Raw genomic sequence first — 19,120 nt, 5'->3', positions numbered from 1 at the left:
TGCAGAGTCCTGTCCTCCCTGTGATGGAGGGAGATGACGTCACTCTGCTCTGTAAAACAAAGACCACTCCCTCCATCCTCTCAGCTGGTTTCTATAAAGATGGCTCCTTCATCAGGACTGAGTCTACAGGTCACATGACCATCCACCATGTTACCAGGTCTGATGAAGGCCTCTACAAGTGTAACATCAGGGGTCATGGAGAGTCTCCATCCAGCTGGATCACTGTCACAGGTGAGGGCTCTTGATCAGCTTCTGGAGACCTGAGGGGTCAGGAGGTCAAAACGAGATTCTACTTTTTATTCTCTTTTGCTCCAGAGCAGTCCACCCCCTCCACCGTTTCCTCTCCTCCCCCCTCCACGGTCTCCTTTCCCGTTGACTCTGTGCTGCTGTCCATTCCCTCCATCTTTGGTCTGGTTCTTCTGGTCTTGCTGGTGGTTCTGGTGGGACGATGTGTCCGCAGGAAACCTGAAGGTGAGACACTGATTGTTCTTGTCTTGTTTCTGAAAACCCCTTAGAGCTCCACGTGGTAACGCGCCATCACAGCAGGTGAAGTGACTTCTCCCTGAGGCTTGTTGTTGTACTCTGGTCTCTTTCCTGTGTGAGCTGTAACACTGCGTTTCAGAACTTGTGGTCAAAGTGTCAACTGAAGCTCCGTCCAGTTTCCTGTTTTCTCATTGAGAACATCTGAATTCACAGAAACAGAACGTTTGAGATCTTCACTCTCTCAGTTAGACTCACAGTGTTTCCATTGGTTATAGTCGCTGATGCTCTGTAGAGGCTGAAGAGCTTCAAGACGTCTGACTGTGTTTTACAGAAAGTCATTCAGCTGCAGAGAGAAGAACAAGCGCCGATCTAAACAGGACGACATGGACGTCTGGTTCGGACGAGAGCGTTCCCTTCAGGATGAACCGTGATAAGTCTGGTGAGAGTTTCTATCACTGTTCTTTTTAATGTGAGAAAAACTGACATAATCCCAGCCAACCAAGAGCATACCCCGACCTCAGCCGTCACCCAAAAGTTGAGACTGTTCCATTACATAGAAGAATTCACCACCTGATATGTTTCCACACACTGAACCATCACAGTGGCCCAAGGCATAAAGGTAGAGAGGAAAATCACTCCTCCACCTCTGAGAGGGTTTGTCAAAAAAAAAAAGAAAAATCAAGAAGTTTCCAAGTTTTGATGAATTTGCTTTCACAGCCCGTAGTGCGTATCTGATTTTATCAAGTTTCAGCTTATACAACACGTCTCCTTTACAAGGCCAGCCTCCTTCCACCTCAAGAGTATTAGGCGACGTGAATGCGACAGCTTTACGTGTTCTCCTCAATTGGTAGCTGCTCAATTTTAATATTAAGAACTGAAGAGAGAGCTTCAGAAAGAGCTTTCCAATACCCCTCCAGCTTGGGACAGAGACTCTGGTCAGAGTCTCCATCTGGACTTCAACGTGGTAAACGGTCTCCACATGTTCACAGCCTGGTGCTGAACCAGTCCTGGTTTATTAAAGGGCGTGGTCTCTTTGATTGAATAATAATAAGTGTAAACATTCACTTATAAAGGGTTGTTCATTTTGTTTGTTGGAAACAAAATATTTCTAGCTTCAATATGGGATGGTGAGATTTTAAAGTAATATGGACGTTCTAATCACAGCTGCAGGTTTGGAGGAGGAAAATGAGGATCTGCCAATATAACTGGATATGACTTTAAGTGAGTTTGTGTTCTGGGTTTTGAAACCTTGTAAATCTGAACACTGCTGCTCTTGTGGTCGCAACGTGAGATTTGAAAGGGTCACACTTCATTCTGAAACTCTGAAGGATGTCTCTCTTCTCTGTTCTTGCACATCTGACTCTCCAACATCCTCCTTTCACAGGTCTGAGATTTTTAATTGTGTAACTGTTGACGATGTTCTCTCGGCTCGGCTGTGAAACTCTGGGGTTTTGAATTATGTCACGATGTTACCTGTTAACCACATCTTCTCTGGGTCATCCGTGAACCCCGTTCTGACGCATACCTCTTCTTAAACCGTCTAATAAACGATCAGAAACAAGTGCCATTACGCCTTCTTACCTCTGCTGTTAGAACGTGGCTAACAGCGGCTTCTGAAACGTGTGAAGTGTTTTTAATAGAAGTTTCCTGTTTCCTCCAGATCAGACTTACTAGTTTATCATTTTCATGACCCGTCCTCTTTTGCACACACAGAACCCGCTGCCGTTTATTCATCAGTGAGAAGAACCAGTGACGTCAGTTATGGACCAATCACCATCAAGGTGAACAGAAGGAGAGGTACGGCTGCCTCCCCTCCACTCTGACCAAGGGTTTCTACTGAGACCTAATAATTAACTAAAGCCAGATGTATGTACACAATGTTTACTCCACATAGTGGCGTTCATGCACCAGTCACACGCTCCACAACACTTACAGCCTATACAGCCTGACGTCTGTGGTCACTGTAGTCCTGCTGGTTGGTTTCTAGAAAGGCTGCAGAGGTCTAGACTCACCCGTGTGTGTTTGTGTTCAGAGTTTCAACCGGGACCAGAGGTGGTCTACTCTTCCCTGAGGGACACCGTCACACCTTCACACCGACCCGACCGCCCTGACCGTCCCAAATGGACCGACCAGCCTGACTGGCCCAGCCGGCCCCAATCGTGATGTTGTGTGTTGTCTCTGTCTGCATTCTTTTGGTCACAATTAAACCAAACATATGACGCATGAAGGATGATTGTTGATTTAAACACTCTTTAATGACGACGGTTGTTCACGGAGCATCACCTTGGACACACTCATTCTGACTCAGTGGACAGAGGCGACAGAAAAAGAGACTCCACCATGAGAGAATGTGAACGCCTTTGTTGTTGGTCTGTTGTGATGACATTTAATTTACACTTAGACTTAGACATAGTCGTAGATAGACACTATTGATCCACAAGGGAAACTTCTTGGTCCCAGTTACACATAAAAAGACTCTTGAGAAACACAAGTAAAAATAAAAGATGAAATAAAAATAATATGAAAGTAAAAATCCAGTAAAATAAAATAAAAGTAAAATATGAGTAAAAATCTAGTAAAGTAAAATGAAAATAAAATAAAAGTAAAGCTCCAGTAAAATACAATTAAAATAACATGTAAGTACAAATCTGGTAACATAAAACAAAAGTAAAATATAAGTAAAAATATAGGTAAATAAAATAAAATAAAAACAAGATATAAGTAAAAATCTAGCAAAGTAAAATAAGAATAAAATAAAAGTAAAGCTCTAGTAAAATAAAATTAAAATAAGATATGAGTAAAAATCTAGTGAAATAAAATGACATAGCAAATTAACTAAAGAAAGCTACGTTTGGCTGGGAGGGCTCAGGGTCCTGCAGCTTCAAGAAACACATGCAAACAAATTCAGTAGACAAACACATGACCTGCAATTGAAATTAAAAGCTGTCAGAAGTAAGAAGCACAACAGAAATTCAATTCAATTCAATTTTATTTATATAGCGTCAATAGCGATACAAATCGTCTCAAGACGGGACCCTACTAGTGATGGACCTGCTGTAAGTTAGAAAAGAAAAGAAGTCGTTTTTAGTTTAAGTTTCCTTTAACTTCCTGATGACGTGATTCCTTTAACTTGTAAAATTCAAATAATCCGGATTCCTTTATTTCCTTTATTTGAATGTGTTCTCTTGACCTTTGTAGACTGGACACTTTGTGTTGACCCTCAGTGATTCCATTCACTCATTCACTCACCACTGACTGATAATGGATGAGTGTTCATGTGTCCATGTGGCTGCAGCTTCTCTGTGGACTCTAATGTGCTGGACTGACCTTTAAAATCTAAAACAACCCTCCTCATCATCACTGCACCTCGTTCACACCTTCATCAGCATCAACAGCAACTGTTAGTGAACACATTAGACCTCCTGTCAGTGGAGCGTCAGAGGGGAGTGAAGCACTCTGGGTAAAACCATCCTGTAGATGCAGCCAGCAGGGGGCATCACAGGAGCTTCAGTTAGTCCAGTGTTTTTCAACCACTGTGCCGTGGCACACTATTGTGCCATGAGAGATTGCCAGGTGTGCCGTGGGGAATAATGCAATTTCACCTAATTGGTCTAAAAAACGGTTTTTGAAAGCAAATTAATTATTATCTGCAAATAATATGCCATTGTCAAGTGTCTGTGTATATATATCTGTACCTATAGGCCAAGAGCTCATCCAAACAGGTCCAGGTTTCACACTGAATGAGTAGAAATATGAAAGATCATAAGACTTTTTTTATTCGTGTTTATTTGATTCCTATTTTCGACAAGGATGAAAACAGGAATTTTCGGTTGGTGGTGTGCCTTGTGATTTTTTTTCAATGAAAAAAATGTACCTTGGCTCAAGAACGGTTGAAAAACACCGAGTTAGTCTGTGAACACATGATGGAGTTGACTCTGGAGTCTGTAACGTCTGAGGAGGAAGAACGTGAAGGTCTGAGGTTTGTATCCTCACAGACACTGAGAGTTACAGCAAATATCAAAGAAGGAAACCAGGAAGTGAACGCTGCAGCTTTTTGTTCTTCACTGACAAACTGAGATCTGGATCAGTAGCATAGCACATAAAAACACATCAGCTGACATTAAGACCCAGCCAAAGTAAAGACACTGAGTCCCAGTCACAGAGTCTGTCTGGATTTAAAACTAGGCTGTATAATTTAGAGGAACTAAGGCTGATCTGCTGTGTTATATAGAACATGTTCATAACTCATGTGATCATAATGTCAGACTCAGAATGTAAAATGGCGACTGCTTGTTGCTCTTTCATTTATTGCGAAACGAAACCTACTCCTCTGAGTTTCACAGGGACTTTCAGAGAAGAGGCGGTGTCAGTTCAACACCCTGCAGCCTCAGCCTTATGCAACGCATGGCACGAACAAGGAAAACAGATTATGTTGACATTTGAAATTCAAATTCAGGGTCACAGAGGTATACTGTGTCCCTGCTGCCTAGAGACAGGCCCTACACAGAGTCATATGTGATGAAGGAGCTTTAGTTTCCATTTCAGTCACAGAGCTGAACGACAGGAAGAGAGAGAATAATCTGACAATGACAAAAATCCCCGCCGCCAACCTCAGATGAAAGTCAGTGTATTAGATTTAAAGAAGGATGCTCCAGAACACGATGTGAACTGCATGGATCTGGATTCTTGAAGGTGTTTCTCTACAGAGCAGCTGGTTAAAGAGGGAGAGCTCAGGTCTCTGTTGAAACCACTTCCTGATTCAGACTGCTGCAAACAACAACTCTCCAACTCCATTTAGTTGTGTTAACGAGGAAGAGGTTCATTCAGAGCCATGCAGGACTCCTCTCTGTCCCTGAAGACGGTTATTAGCTGCAGGCTGAAAGGCTCGAACCCACATAAAAATGTGTCTGTCAGGTAGAGACATGCCTCTATCGCTGGAACGCATCATCAGAGATTAGACACGTCCACACAGGATCAGATTCCTCTTTTAGTCAACACATCATACACTTTCAAATTCACTTCATTCAGTTCATCATCAAATATGAGCCACTAACAGCCTTCATCACCACCATCATCATCATCAAACATCAGCAGTTGTGTATTCGTGCCACACACATTAAAATGAGCAGACGCTGAGTCTGAGTATCAACGTCTTCTTGTTTCCACACGAGTCGACATGAGTCTCTGAGCCAGGTCTCTGTAGAGATGATGATGGCAACCATGAGCCACACAGCCCATCACCAAGGCAGAGACACACCTGTTATTACCTGCACCCAGCCTGCTGTGGGTTTCCACTGATCCACCTCGGTCTGTGCCACGCAGGTGTAAACAAACACAGATGTGACCTTCGGGTTCTTTCATCATGAATTAACAGTTGTTAAACCAGACACTAGTTTAGTTTTAAAACTCTTCTTTATTTACAGGATCCACAAATATGCTGTTTCTCCCTCAGGGCCCACAAAAGGGCGCGGGAATCTCCAGAGAGAGACCTTCCCGCCCAGATTAGAAGACTGGCGCCCACGCATCCTCCCACCCTGCTGCACAGCTCCACCATGAGTGGGCTTCCTGAACCATGTGAACCACAGTGAACCATGTCTGCAGATCATTTTATTTAAAGCAAGAGGATAAGTTGCAGTAAGAATAAATGTTAAAAAAAACAACAACCTCCTAAACTCTCATGTCTCTGTTATGATCTGAAGTTGCAGAGCAGCTTCGCCTTCGTTTCTGAGAAGTGACTGTTTGAATGATGCAGTTTAACCCGTCAGACCAGACATGAGAGACATGAGAGACCTCACACAGAGGACTTAAACACCACAGTTAACCCGTTATGGGGCGTCCCGAGGCGTCTCAGTGAAGTTTAGAAGCATGTTGTTTTCACTCAGCCAATCAGAGAAGATCAAGGAAACCTTCTCGGGGTCTAATGTGGTCTACAAGGTCCACCTCTGAATGAACGCTGAGCATAACTACTTTATTAGGAACCATGAAGAAGAAGTGTCCTAATGTTGTCTAGGGTTCTAATGTTCTACATACATGTTTACATTAGTTTACCACTTTAGAACAAGGAACCATATATGGTAACTACACTGACCTCGATTTTCTACATGAAAATGAAAGATTTTAAAGAAAGTTACAAAAGTGAAAGAGTCTTCTTATGTCCTACAGTAACACTCTGGTTATGTATTTCTATCAGTGCCCTATAAAGAGTTAAAGTGAAAGAACGTTCTTATCATTCGTATCGTACTTGTCAGGGCGTGTTTCATTCCATTCCCTCCTGTTTACACATCTTGTGTGTCACGCTCTGGTTTTTAGTTTCTTTCAGTGCTCAGAGAAAATAGCTAGACGCTGCCATCATGCCTTCCTGAAACCAAGTCCTGATTCAGACCATGAGGAGGTGCAGCTACTGCAAACAACAACTCTCCTCCATTTTAGTTCTGACTCCTCTCTGTCCCTGACGGTTATTATCTGCAGGCTCAAAGGTTAACAACCACCATAAAGTCTGATTCATGCTCCTTTATCAGTCAGGTAGAGACAAAGTAGACACGTCCACACACAGGATCAAATTTCAAATTTCTTTCAACACATCCTACACTTTCAAATTCACTTCTTTCAGTTCATCGTCAAAGCTCAACAACAGAGCAGCTAACAGCCTCACAAACACAGAGAGGGAGGATTTGACACAACAAAACCCTCCTTTGTTCTCCAGGTCATGTGTATTTAAAAAAAGCTTCCTCATTTCTGTGGAACTGCTGAGAAGTTGAAGTAAACAGGAACATTTGTGGGAGGAGCCTATCAGAAACTTGTTTGACTTGTCTCCATTTACGGCTAGATACAGTACTTCCCTGTTGTTGATCATCAGACTCTTGAACATACGCCAACAGACACACACCCATAAACCACAATCATATCTGAACCTTTGCACACAATGTGATACTAATCATTCAAATCCTTACAGCCAGTAATTCTCTGTTGTTGTGTAACGTCTTTTTATTGGTTCATTAACCAATAAAAGACGTCTCCTCGTCTCACTATGTGTTATATGTGGTTTAAATGGAAATAAAAACCTCTTTGACCTTCAGGTGTAGGTGGGCCGTTAAATCATTTCCTGATTTTGTTTCCCCCAGCGTAAAGTCTGTTCATTCCTCACTGCGATTAACAGCAGAAACTACCTAGCTCTGTTTTAGTGTATAAACATTGTTTCCTGAGACTGTCTTTTATCTTTTAAACTGTATTTATCTGACTCCCGCAGACTTTGCAGAAGCAGTCAGCTTCCTGTTTTGTCCACAGAGCTAAATTAGAGGAAACACTGCTCCGCTGAGATAAGCAGAAATCTATAAGCGACGTCAGAGCATTCACATAGTTTAACTTTCTGTTTGTTAAAAAATAAAAAGCCTCTGCTTCTGCTTTTCACTGAATTTCCACATGAAAATGGGTGAATTCAACGTGATGATTATACGAGAGATGTGAATCTCTCTCTGGGTTCTGGAAACTTTTCTACTCACCTGAGGGACTCTTGTTGTTGAGATATGACTCAACTGAAAAGCACCGTGACTCTGAAACAGAAACGCTCATGACTCTTTAAATGACATGTTTATACGTTAAATAAATGATGTGATGGATCAAGTTCAGACACACACAACTAGCTGTTTGCAGACACAAACCCAGAGAGGCGGGTCCTCGTTGTTTCTGGCCACGGCCCATGGAGGGAAGCCTGGACACCAGATGCTTGCTGGAGAGCTAAGGTCCCAGGTCTGGCTCCAGGTGGGGTCTGTACTGGAGGTACTGCAGCCAACGTACCTACCAGGGTCTGTGAATCACTCTAAGACTCTTTCAGAGTACTGCAGGACATAGACGAAGTAGCCTACGCATGTAGACTTCACTGGTGTCAGTCATTTATACTTATTAGTCTGGCTCGCTCTGTAGCAATGTCACTGAAACACTTGTCAGTAGTTCTGTCTTTATCGATCCAGAACAATCAAATTGAAAATTGTGGAGATGGAGAAGCAGCTGGAAATACTAAAGAGAAACAGGCGGCGTAGCGCATAGTTATAGGTGGTTTATACTAGTTCTTTAAGTTGATTCAGAGGTTATGGCGACAACACAGACGCCTACACAGAGCCTGTGTGGACCTAACACCATAGACGACGCGGCGATGCAGAGCACAAGAGCTGTGATTGGTCCACTTGGTAGCAGCATGTTTCCTCTTTAGTATTTCCGGCTGCTTCTCCATCTCCGCAATTTTCAAATTGATTGTTTATTATTGACTGCAATAAAGGATCTGTAAGGTCTGTATGACTCGTGTTCGGAGAAATTTCGGCCAAATTTCGCTCGGTCAGATACGCAGGTTACTGCGTCTAGGTCCTGCAGTACTCTAAAAGTATCTTTACATTTCTGGGGAGGTGTGCGTCAGTTATGGTGCTAGAGTCTGTGCTGTCGCCTCAGCCTCTGTGTGAACTTAATGCAGAAGTCTAAACCGGCTATTAGTCCGGTCCCTCCCCTGGGAACGATTTGTCTTGGGAGACCCTACCGCTGGCTGATGCACCCTACCACGTACCTCCCAGGATCACGGGGAAAAACAGCACCCCCTCCCAGGACAACAGGAAAATGTTGAAATATAGGTATAAAGTTTGGAGTCAAGCATGTCCTCCAGTATGGAAATACTTAACAGACATCGGCCCATCACCCTGATGTCTTTCTATCTTGTTATATTTAAAAGTGTGTGAAGACTATAAACGTAAACTGTTCCAGACCTCAGTTACTCATCATGTCCAACAGAGTTTAAAGTAGACTAAAGAGGGGAATTTACCCTCAGCTGGAAGTAATAGATAGTTAGGTTAGTGGGTGGAAACCAGGGGTCGCGTTAACCGAATATTTTCCGTCATTGACCGTTTTTTTTTAAATATGACGGAAAAATCTGAAGGCCGTCCGTCATTTTGACAGATTGCAATTCACACCCCTGACCACATGGTGGCGAGAGACCTTATTAATTGGCTCTTGTCTCTCATCGAAGTTTGCGTTCCAAACATCTATTGTCGGTGCATGATTTCCTGGTCCACTGATTACACTGATGCACACATCAGAGCTCGGCCTTATTAGACATTCTCTGGCTCGGCTAACCATAGACCAGGGATTCCCAAAGTGTGGTGAGCGCACCCCTGGAGATGCGTGAACTGCCTCTAGGGGGTGGGCGAGATGCAAAATGCAATGGCGGAGAAGAAGTTATCTTCTTCTACGCACCGTATGCGCAACGGCGCAACTAACTAAGCCAGCTGCGCTGCACTTGAAAATCGTCAGATGGATAATTTGTTTTTATCCGTTCCTGATCCTCTTTGTTATTTATGTTGTGGGTCGTGTGTAACTTTATTACAATTGAATTCAATGACTGGCGTTCTAATTTTACTTCCATAACCTATGATGACGCGTTTGTTTTAGCTCCACGGTCATTTAAAGTTGCTGCAATTTTTGTGTAATCGGCTGAAAATATTAGCCATATTTCTCCCAACTTATCTGCTTTCTGCCTCTGAGTCTGAGTCTGAGCCTGTCATCATCCCCTTTGCTCTTAACAGTGGAAGCTTGTGCGTACCGTCCAAGAGCTGTTTACGCTAGCAGTCCCGTTCCGAGTACGGACACGTGTCGGCAGCCGAAATTTTTATTTATTTATTTATTTTTTTGGTTACCATTTAAAGTAAATACTGTTCTGAAAAAAGTACTTAAAGTTAATGAAACTTCAATGAAAATGAAATGCTATTGAATATGTCCTTATTTTAAATGATAATATATAATCGTTTAAAAAAAAAAATTTAAAGTGACGGGTAAAAGTAGATTATGACGGAATTTTTATGACCTTGTCAGTCAAAATGACCGACAACGAAAAAGTCTAGCGCAACCTCTGGTGGAAACACTAAGAAAATTAAAGGTTATGCTTAAATTAGTCATTGTAGATCATTGTCACCTTTTATTTTCAGTGATGACACAGAGATGACTGTCACACTGCTCTGGAAACACTGAGTCTATTCATGATGAGAGATTAACCACAGAGTCCACACTCAGACTCTGGATTAACATCCGTCCACAACATGTCTGTGTCTCATGGAGACTTTGTCTTCTTTTCCTTTGATTCTTCTGGCCACATGAACAGGAGGAAAGTCTTTCTAGCCTTTTACAGTTGATTGTGTTAAAGAGGAACAGCTCTGTTCTTCCTGGTTCACACTGAGGGGGAGGTGCTGATGACCATGAAAACTTTCCACTTGACTTGATTCAGACTCTGTGGAGTTTTTAAAAAGTGCTTCAGAGCGACTGCAGTGAAATCCCCTGAATCCCAGAGCAGAGAAACCCACGAGAATGTGACTAAATATTCGACTTTCCAGGGACTGACTCTAGAGCAGACACTCAAACAGTAACACAGTCTGATCTCTGAGTTCCTCTTTGAACCTGCTGCTCACTGATAACTGGGACGCCCTGAGGCCAGAGTCCCGTCTAGTCTAGATTTTAGTCTGTGAATACTTAGTAGAGCTGTTTAATATCAATCAAGTCAAATATGTGATCAGCAGCAGCTTCAGCAGCTCGGACACTTTTAGACTTGTTTCCAGGAACTGTCTCTACTTCCTGTTGACAAAGCAACATCATGACCCTGATCATGAGAAGACTGAACAGAACAGCAGCTTCTTCAACCTGTTTCTATCCATTTCTACTCTCAACCAGCACATATGGTCTTCAGTGTTGTGGCTTTGGGTTTCTACTCTGTTTCTAAACCAGCATCAGATGACTTCTACTCAGACTTCCCCTGCTCTCACTCACATCAACATTTTGAACTTGCTGCTGCCAGAAAGGAGCCAGTCCAGGTTGGCATTCAACATGGAACTGGACGACAAACACTGACTGCAGCCGTCACAGACATGGTTGAGTTCAGCTCAGTCTGATAAAACCACTTCCTCATTCAGCTCCAACGGTGGGGGAGGAGGCGACTGCAGCTTGAAACCAGAGACGCTCTGAAAACACTCCTCCCTCCATTTTGTTCTCTGGTTCCAGGGCGAGGCTCGTCTGGAGGCCTACAGGCTTTCTATCAGCTTCATTGAAATATTCTTCCTTCTGTTGTACAAGCAGGACATCATTCAACTGAAACCAGGCCTGATTTAGGATTTGATATGATATTTTTATATTTTATGATTATTTTCTGGTTAATAACTCTTGCGCATGTAATATAATAGACTCAACTATTCATAGTATTATCCTCTCAGATCATGGTCCTGTGAGAATTACTCTTTTAGCAGACCAACACTCTTATCCACCTCCAAGGTGGCGTTTTAACACCTCGCTTCTGAGTGATAAAGAATTCTATAATTATTTCACTTCTGAGTGGGATTCTTTCTTGTTTAGTAATGACGCTCCTGACATTAGTTCATGCACATTGTGGGAAACTGCTAAGGTGTTCATGAGGGGAAGAATAATTTCATATTGCTCGTATAAAAAGAAAAAAGACAGAGCAGAGGAACAACAACTACTGAAAGAAATTAAGAGACTGGAAATTCTGGCTTTTAGGACACCTGACGGACCAGTAAATAAAGAGTTATTGGATGTTAAATATAAATTGAATAGCATATATAACAAGAAAACAGAAGCGATATGTCTCAAGCTCCGACAACATTATTTTGAGTTTGGAGATAAGACAGGCAAACTCTTAGCCAATCAAATTAAACAGCAACATGAGAAGTCAATCATATCTTCAATAACAGATGCATCTGGCACTCCATCCACAAAGGCTGAGGTGATTAATGAAACCTTTAGATCATTCTACAAAAAATTGTACACCTCAGAGCAGGATGCCTCAACTCAGGAGGTAGACGATTTCTTGGGGAATATAGCCTTACCCAGGTTGTCTAAAATACAAACAGAGCAGTTAGAGAGTCCTATTTCATTAGAGGAAATCACTAAAGCTCTCCATCTCATGCCCAGTAATAAATCTCCAGGGCCTGATGGCTATCCAGCAGAATTTTATGAAAAATTCTGGCCTCTGATTTCCCCGCTCTTCATTAAAATGGTAGCTGAAATACAACAAAAGGGCACTATACCCTATCATATGAACACAGCATATATCACACTTATTCCCAAGCCACATAAAGATCATAGCCAATGCTCCAATTATCGCCCTATATCATTGATTAACGTAGATATTAAAATTATAAGCAAAGTGATAGCAACTAGAATGGAGTCGGTAATCACACCTTTAATACATTTAGACCAAACAGGCTTCATTAAAGGAAGGCGATCTTCAGATAACACCCGAAGATTGTTTAATCTAATTAGTGCTTATAGGAGTAGTCTCACCAAATCTAATTCGCCATTTATCATAGCCACCCTCGACGCTGAAAAAGCATTCGATAGGGTAGAATGGACCTTCCTTTTTGCAACATTACAAAAATTTGGTTTCCCCCATTATTTCATCAATTGGATAGAAGTTCTCTATAACTCACCACAGGCCTCAGTAATAACCAATGGAGTAATCTCCCAACCATTTCAGTTACAAAGGGGTACCCGACAAGGATGCCCCCTATCCTTGCTTTATTTATGGAACCCCTAGCAGCTGCCATTAGACAATGTGGAGGGATATCAGGAATAAGATCTGAGTCTTATCACCACAAAATAAGTCTTTATGCAGATGATATCTTATTATATATTACTAACCCCTCATCATCACTCCCACTGATTCACAAGTTGATAAAAGACTATGGCAAAGTGTCAGGATATTCTATTAATTGGTCAAAATCCGAAATATTGTCGATATCAGACACAGCAGATTGGGTTTGGAAGGCTGAGGAGTGGAATCTCCCTTTTAAAGAACCTTCCAAAATAATCAAGTACCTCGGTATTCAAGTACCTACTAATCTAAATGATCTATTTAAGATCAACTATAATCCCCTTCTGCAGGACATCAAAGATAGCCTTGAAAGGTGGATTAAGTTGCCATTATCCCTACTCGGACGAGTCTCCATCATTAAAATGAATATCCTTCCGAGAGTAAATTACCTTTTTTCTATGATCCCTGTTACCCCTCCCCCTAGATGGTTCTCCTCCCTTAATAGCGCCATCACCAGATTTTACTGGAAAGGGGGTAAAGCACGAATCAGTTTAAGCTCACTTCAGAGGCCAAAACACAGTGGAGGACTTGGAGCCCCAGACTTTCATTATTATTTTTTATCACATCAGATATTACAGGTATGCAATTGGATTAAGACTGACAATCCTCCTTGGATAGATATTGAAAATACATTAACTCAAGGGTTGAGATTGCAGAACCTTTTATTTATGGATAAAACCATTAAAAAATCTATAGGTTATGGTAGTTGCACAATCAACACATCATTACGAGCATGGTGGAAGACAAATGAAATCCTCAAGTCTAATTTCTCAGTCTCCACACACACTCCACTGTGGAACAACCACATGTTTCTTGTGAATAATAAACCCCTTCTAATGCCAATATGGAAGAGGGAAGGGGTAACAGAATTGGGACATTTATTTAGAAATGGATTCTTTATGTCCTTTAAGCAGATCCAAGAGAAATTTAACATCCCGAACCAGTGTTTCTTTGGATATATACAGTTACGGGAAGTGCTTAAGAAATATTTAAACATCAAGAGTTTCAACAATCTTAATTCCCCTTTATATGACAAGCTGTGCAACCTAAAGCCAAAGAAAAAACTTTCACAAATTTACAAATTGTTAACATCTAACGAAGAAGCCCTGTCAATCCCCATACACAAATGGTCCAAGGACATAAAGAATCTGCCTAGAGACCTTAACTGGCAAAAAATATGTAATAACACATTCTCTATGTCGTGTAATTCTAAAGTTCAGTTGATCCAATATAAAGTCCTACATAGAGCCCATATAACTACAAAGCAACTCTATCAGATGGGCTTTAGTCAAAATAGTAATTGTCCACACTGTCCAGATTCTATTGATGATTATGTCCATGCTCTCTGGGACTGTGTATGTATCAACTCCTTTTGGACAGAAGTGATAAAAATTTTGTCTGAAATACTGAACTTTGACATCCCCTTATGCCCCATTATTGTACTTCTCGGTGACTTGTCTAATTTAGATGTCAATAAGACAGTTAAGCCTTTTATCCTGATTGCTTTTACCATTGCAAAAAAAACAATTTTATTAAACTGGAAAAACAGAGCTCATGGTCCCCCTTTTTGCAATATTTGCAACGCTGATTCCTCAGCCGATGAATGTTGAAAACTACTATGGTTGCTAGTAATAACTGTGTACATGTTGCTGCTCAATACAGCTTGTTAAGCTTAAGTAGTTCTGTGAACAGGTGAACTTTGTCTTGTCTATGTGTATGTTAATTGTTGTCACTGTATATTTGTGTGTCATTTAAAAATAAATAAAAAAAAAAAAAAAAAAGGATTTGATCTGATATTATTCTGTCAGATATGAAGAGAGACGTCACTCTGAACTGTTCCAGATGAACTGAGGACATAATGAGAGACTGCTGGACTATTTGAAGACCTGACTGTGACCTCTGCAGGTTGTTGACCTGACGTTACCTGGAAAACTGCTGCTGTGTTGTTGTAGTTGTAGTTTGTGTGGGACTGGTTGAGCTGGACTCAGAGAGATTAGACTGTGTCCTAATAAATACTCTTAGATCAGGTTTCATTTGTGTATTGTTTTTTTTTATTATTATTTATGGATCTTATACGGTACAAATAAAGTTTCTGAATCTGAATGAATGAAGGAAGAATAATTTCAGTTTGAAAAAATATACAAATATAAAAAATAAAACTTCATTTAATTTCACATGTTCACATATGACATAAAATCAATTAAACAGCAATGCACTGCCACCAATCAATAAACACATTATACAGGCTACATGTTCCTGATCCTACATCCAAAACACCATCAGTGTAGAGCACAGTAAAGCAGTAGAGCTTTGTTATAGATATCTACAGGTTAATGATGAAGACCTTTATCAGCCTGAACAGCAACAATAAACCAGAGCTCTACACTCACTTACCAGTTCATTAGGTACATCCTAATGTACCAGTCCTGCTCTACATCTCATCTTGAAGCAGATCACGTATACACTATAGAAGAACCAGAGAAACATCTTTCATGTTATTTTACAACATCATTTAATCACTAGGACTGTCACATTAGGATGAATCCACTTACATCTGTGTAAATTTTAAAAGGAGATGAAGGAGTTGAGTTTGTTTTAAAGATATTATTTTAGTCCTGGTCTCTGGTCAGTCTGTGATGCACTGTAGTTTAACAGCTGTGACAGTCACAGCTCAAAGTCTTTCTGAATTGCTCTTTGTCTGTCTCATCACCTGGGACCAGTCTACCAGGGGAGACCCTACCATGAGCTACTGCTCCAGATAACACAACCCCCAGGATCCTTTGAGAACTCAAACCCCCCCACCACGATAAGGTGGCAATTCTAGGAGGGGAACATATGTTGGTGCAGACTGATAGACCAGATGTTCCAGATGTTCATCAGCTACTGTCAGGACCTCTGTGAAGCAGCCAATAGGATTCTTTGTTTCTTTACTGGGTTCAAACTCTGGTTTATCTGCTGCCAGGCTGTTTCAGGCCAGGAGTTGATCAGATGACTGAAGAGAAAGAGGGGAGGAGGGTGGGGAGGATGAGGAGGATGAGGAGGATGAGGAGGAGGGAGGTGAAGATTTCTTCTTCATGTGTCTTAGAGTGATCAAAGAAACAGCCATGACAAGGACAACAGCAACAGCAGCTATCAGACCAGGATGTTCTCGACTGGATTCATCTGTGTGACCTGCAGACAGAAGCAGGTGTGAGGTGTGAGGTAGCTGATGAGTGAAGAACAAACTGCTGTCAGACATTATCTACTGCACTCTGATCACATCACTCAGACCAGCTGTTTTCTAGAAAGTCTCATCAACAACATCTTTCTAAAAGTCAAACATCTGATCTGAGATCTTTCTCTCTCACATCAACAACCAGGAAGCAGCTTCATTTCAACTCACCTGCATTTACAGTCAGTGTGACAGTTTTCCTTAACTCAGTGGTCCTTTTACTGCGCCCTGTGCTACTCACTATTACGTGACATTCATATGTTCCAGTGTCATTGGCATTAACGTTACTCAATGTCAAAGACACATTTCCATTCTTCATCCCTGGATCACTCAGCTTCACTCGATCTCTAAAATATGGAATCTGAAAGGATTCATAGGTGCGGTTTTCTCTGAAGAAGAACACACAACCATCTGACTCATTCAAGTCAGGCCTTCTCCACAACAGTGCTTTCACGGTTTTATCCTTGGCAATCAGACATTGGAGACTGACAGTTTGTCCTGGCACTGCAACCATATCTTGTGAAAAAAAAAAAAAAACAAGATGTCAGTAATACATCTTTTAATGTGAGAAGTTCTCAAAACATGTCATATAAACACAAACACTGCCTAGATGGCACTTTGACATATCTTTCAACAGCTTTAACTAACGCAAAATACAGACATAATGCTAAATAGACATGTGGTCCTTGTTCCTCTGAATATTTTTCTCCTGTGTTAAGGCAGTTTTTTTCTCTGAATTTATTTAACTTCACACTTTCCATGCAAAGATGTCAGATTTCAATGAGACAAATAAGTAATTATAAAACTATGCATTTATACAAAATTTTCCATTTTTAAAAATGTTATTCCTCAGGTGTTTGCAGCACTGCTATCTTAACATCATGTCTGTTGCGTTTAAAACAATGCATCCTGGTTAGAAATGTAGTGGTGTTGCACAATGCCACCATGTCAAACTGCGTGGGAACCATTGAGTGTATACCACAGACTGTAAAAAGGACGTCTGACAGCTCTTCTACAAAGATGGTGTGTTATGAACATATTTAACATGTCTGACTTGTTTAAAAAACCTACAGCGATGACACGAGTATAGCCTACTGTTAACTTTTTAGCAACGGTGTCGGCATGCTGCTTATTCATTGTTTTTTAAATAGCGATGTATTCTTTTATTATTTTCTTATTATCTGAGAAAATTAATGTGGAGGATAAACAGGTACTGGGGTTCTCTAATATATAAAGAACCTCACGTGACACTTTTGAGTATTATCTACTGAATTTTAATCACGTTCGTTATTCGTTGTAATCGGCAACAACAACAAAAAACCCAAGGCTGCAAGCTGCTGGGATCTCAGCTGAAATGTACCCGCCGAGGGTGTTTTTGTAACGCTTCAACCCTGCAGTCATATTGTCCTTCAGATCAGTCGGAGTCAGCCGAAATCAAAAACGAACGCAGCTGAAGTAAGACGAAGGAGTGGCACACGGTGGTTCAAGATTTCGGGACGGAAATCTCGGAACAATTTGTACTGCAACATAAATTAGTTAAAATCAGACATCAAAACTAAGTAATGCACAGAGGAACACAGTCATTACAAAAAATAGCAGCGACACAACATGTTAGCAGCAACTGAATTATTTCAACTGAATATCTCAGTGATCAAATCCCCCAGCTCCCTCCGCCCGACATAGCTACACTACTCACTTTCAGTGTCACCCAGTGTTAATGTCCATAGACACAGAAAGGAAGCCAAACGCCGTGCAGATGTTATTGCAGCCATGAGCGTACGGTCGCCTGCTCTTGTCGAATGTGAGATTATATGTTCCACTGAGATTATAGCTGTGAGCCTGTGACTGTGCGATTATAGCCCGCCTATGAGCAGAAAGAAGGAAACAGGAGGGGGTGGTGATTCACTTACCAAACAAGAAAACTGTAATGACTTCACTTTTCTCATGCACTAACAAGTGAAGGGTTTTTCAAAGTAGCCTGAATTCAGCTGCATTGGGACAGTTTTTGTAACTCTCACTTATTTTAAAAATGAAACCAACATATGATGTGACATTTTTTCATGCCATTTTAATTATCATTTCATAGTGTGATTCCAACTGTAAAACATTTCTGATAATCTTTTTTTAATTTTTTCAAGTTTTTCAGGAAACAAAAAACTTCACCAGAAGTCTCACACACTTGTCATAGGCCATCATCTTAAAGGGGTAAAATTACTTGAACTGATCAACTGAGGATGTTGGCGATTTTACCATAAGTGGCCGGCGAGGAGATGATTTCGGCAAAAAAAACTATTTGACAAAAAATGACTTAGGCGATTTTTGAGCAGTGGGCAGCCATTCAGTGCGTGGATGTTGCATTGCCTCTTAGTCTAACATTACTTGATGTATTATAAAGTATCATCTATCTATCTATCTATCTATCTATCTATCTAAAGCTCATTAGATTATAGCTTCAACATTCAATTTGAGTAGAGCACTTTCAGTTTTGATTCTTCAGAACTATAACTTTTCTTGTAAAGTTCTGTGTGATTGCAGTAAGACGAGGTAAATAATAATGTGTTGTGTACACAGAATACTGTTCCTCTGATGGAAAAGGTGATAGAAAAATGATTACAGTATCTTTATTGATAGGTATCCAAAAACAGATACCTGCCCTTGAGCGGTCAACACTCCAAAACTCTCAAAACCCTTATCACCCTCTACTGGTGATTACACATAATTACATAATATGAGGAGCACTGGTACTATGCAATACAGTTTTTACTTGTACACGGACGGCTCAGTGGTGTGGTGGT

At 41.0% G+C, this 19,120-nt stretch overlaps 1 long non-coding RNA gene across 2 annotated transcripts; it reads right to left on the bottom strand.

Moving 5' to 3' along the window:
• Nucleotides 1–15,142: 15,142 nt before the first annotated feature.
• On the bottom strand, nt 15,143–18,159 carry LOC311489878. Of its 2 annotated transcripts, none has more exons than XR_014699132.1 (3): nt 18,022–18,159; nt 16,497–16,841; nt 15,143–16,285 (listed from the first exon to the last, which is right to left on the bottom strand). It is a non-coding gene; the product is annotated as an uncharacterized lncRNA (long non-coding RNA). The 2 variants fall into 2 exon arrangements; XR_014699133.1 differs by having other exon boundaries at nt 16,497–17,845; nt 18,022–18,143.
• Between the last annotated feature and the right edge of the window lie 961 nt (nt 18,160–19,120).

This window comes from Chelon labrosus (genome assembly GCF_963514085.1).
Source record: "Chelon labrosus genome assembly, chromosome: 1".
NCBI classification, from domain to species: Eukaryota; Metazoa; Chordata; class Actinopteri; order Mugiliformes; family Mugilidae; genus Chelon; species Chelon labrosus.
Note: the sequence above shows the minus strand (reverse complement) of the source record. Positions and strands in the feature narration are given on the sequence as shown.